The following is a 3,213-nucleotide window of genomic DNA, read 5'->3' on the forward strand; positions in this document are numbered from 1 at the left end:
AACACGCAGGAACAGAGAGCCCCTAGCCTGAGTTTGAGGAAGCTTTTTAAGGGGGAGGAGGAGGGGGGTGGGGGTCGAGCAAGGGTCACAGGTGTTGCTTCATGCAAGAAGCAGGTAACAATCATTTTCACAACAAGCATTTCTGGTGCAAGGAGTCATGGGGGTTGGGAGAGGCAGATAACCACCCCGGAAGGTCCCGAGTTGTTTTTCTTAGCCTGATGGGGCCCATAACTCTTTCCTTTACAATCCTTAACTCACACCAAATGCATAGTAGTGAATATAAAATGACACAAATCCTTTTGCTAGATATTTCTATCATTCAGAAGCTAAAATACATGTAAATAGCTAAATTAGGCAAGAAAAGTTAGCTACTGCTAAGTTTTATAGAATCCTTCTTTACATAAGAAAAGTTAGCTACTGTTAAGTTTTATAAAATCCTTCTTTACATAAGAAAAATTAGCTGCTGTTAAGTTTTATAAAATCCTTCTTTACATAAGAAAAGTTAGCTACTGTTAAGCTTTATAAAATCTTCTTTACCTAAGAAAAGTTAGCTACTGTTAAGCTTTATAAAATCCTTCTTTACCTAAGAAAAGTTAGCTACTGTTAAGCTTTATAAAATCCTTCTTTACATTCCCTACTCCTTTTTGTACATATCTCTAATCTTAGAGATTTTCTGGGTTATTTAATACTGAGTACTGTTGTCTGATGAGCATTAATTTGACATTTCCAATCTGCCTTTGTAAAAACTGTATAATTCTATTCAGAATATATGGTCCTATAGTTATTATTAAAAGTAACACAATTAAAGGTCCAGCGAGAGCAGATAATAGCGTTGTCAACCAGAGGGACTTAGTAAACCAAGATTCAAACCACCCCTGTTGCGCCTCTTGTTCTTTTTGTCTTTCACGAAGGCATTCTCTGAGTTTTGTCATGAACTCTTTAACAACACCAGAGTGATCCACATAGAAACAGCACCGTTCTTTTAAAGCTGCACATAGTCCCCCCTCTTTAAGGAAAAGTAAGTCAAGTCCTCGCCTATTTTGCAGAACTACTTCTGAAAAGGAGGTTAGAGAGTTCTGAAGGGCTGAGACAGATCTTTCTATTTCGTTTAAGTCTTGATCTATCGTGGCCTGTAATTGACTGGTTTGTTGATTGCTATGTACAATGGCAGCAGTTCCTGTGCCTATACCGGCAGCAGCGGTTACCCCCATAAGAACTGCCAGGGTTATTGAGATTGGTTCCCTTCTGTATCTGGTTTGGCTTAATAGTATAGTTTCTAATTCTGTCCCTGAATGATAGAGAATTCAGGGGTATATAGAAACCAACACACAATAGTTGACAGAGTTGTTAAAAACCTTTGTAGATACACAAGGGGTAATTCCAGTGTTACATGCCCACTTTAAACCTGGGGGAGGTTGAAGGAATTTATCATTATCTTGGGTTTGATTAATGGTGGCACATAAGATTTTAACGTGGGGAGGAGGGTTACCTATACAAGTTCCTTGTCCCGTAACCTCAGACAGGGTGAGTTTATGGTCGCTGTCCCAGACACAAGACGTGCCATTAGGGAGGATGGTATATGACTTATTTATAGCTATTCCTTCATAATAGGGCGGCGAAGCCGACAGGCAAAGCCAGCATGACTGGGTGAGATTAGCTCGGGAGTGATTGAGGGCAGAAAAGGCTCCTAGAATTAGGTTGTATAATCAGTCGCCAGGAGTCTCTGGATTGTAGGGAGAAGTACTACTGGGAGTCGGAAGGGGGGAAGAAGTGGGAATTAGGGAGCTATTGCTAGGCCTTCCTGGGGGCATAGGCTTCGCACGAGGCCCTGGGTTTTTCATAGTCAGAACAGGGTTGGGGCCTACCCTGATAGCTTTTTGGGGAATTTCTTCCTTTTTAATTAGTATTAGCCTCCCCCTGTCTGTGCTGGTTTCGTATAATCTGGCTCCCCAGGTTTTTCCAGTTATCCAACTATCTGAGGGGTTAGTGATATTAAGCCAAATTTTAGCGCAAGGGTTTTGTGGAAATCTGTTGTAGGCCTACCACCGGTCATGAGTGTTCCATGGTGGGCCCCGGGCCATCCATCAGACCCACAGCTTCCAGGATTAGAACAGGTTTTCTGGTACCCTATTTTGAGGAAGGGGTCACCTAAGGTTGTCCATTTTGAAGCTAAAGTCTCACAGCCCCAGTAGGCACAATAATAGTGTCCTGGGCTGTTACAGTAACTTTTTCCCTGATTGGATGTGGGACATAGGTAGATGGGGGTCAGGTCGCAACAGGGCTCGTTCCCCAGAGTGGTAAGATTACAAGGGGTCACTAGAAAAGAAGGCTCCCCTGCTCCCTCCCAAGTTTTTATAGTCTTCCCATCATCCCATCTGGTTATTGTCCATTTCCAAGGCTTATGCAGGTTGGAATTGGGTTCCCCTAGGGGAAGGAGGAGGAGTAGTAACCCTACGAACCCGCAGCTTGAGAGGATTGTCAGTCCTTTCCAGTTTCCACTGGGACTCAGAAGGCGAAGGCTCAGGTTTGAGATGAGACGCATGGATCCAGGATGCGATGCCATCAACCTTGACTGTGGTGGGGGTGGTCAAGAGTACCTGATACGGTCCTTTCCAGCGAGGTTCAAGAGTCTGTACCTGGTGGTGGCGGACATAGATGAAGTCTCCCACCTGATATTGATGCAGAGTTCTGTTGTCTCCTGGCTGGTAGGAGGTGGAGAGTTGCCGCCACAGGAACTGCTGGGCTTTTTCCAAGGCTCGCAGCCTGTCAAGCAAGGGGGTATGGAGGGTACTATTAATCTCTAGAATGGAGGACATGTCTTTGACTGGAGGTGGCGCTCCATACAAGATTTCATAAGGGGTTAGATTACACATGAGAGCAGAGGGGGTATTCTGGGCCCTGAACAGGGCATAAGGCAGGAGCATGGTCCAATCCTTCAAGGTAGTCTCTATAGCTAATTTGGTTAGGGTCTCTTTAATTGTCCTGTTCATTCTTTCTACCTGTCCTGAACTTTGGGGTCTGTATGCACAATGCAATTTCCAATCAATCCCCAATATCCTGGCCACACCCTGACTTACCTGGGCTACAAATGTGGGTCCATTATCTGACCCTATTACCTTTGGTAGACCGAACCGGGGAAAAATTTCTTCCATAATCTTCTTGACTACGACCTGGGCCGTTTCTCTCTTAGTTGGGTAGGCTTCAACCCATCCT

Source organism: Tamandua tetradactyla, chromosome 9 (assembly GCF_023851605.1).
Source record: "Tamandua tetradactyla isolate mTamTet1 chromosome 9, mTamTet1.pri, whole genome shotgun sequence".
Lineage (NCBI taxonomy): Eukaryota > Metazoa > Chordata > Mammalia > Pilosa > Myrmecophagidae > Tamandua > Tamandua tetradactyla.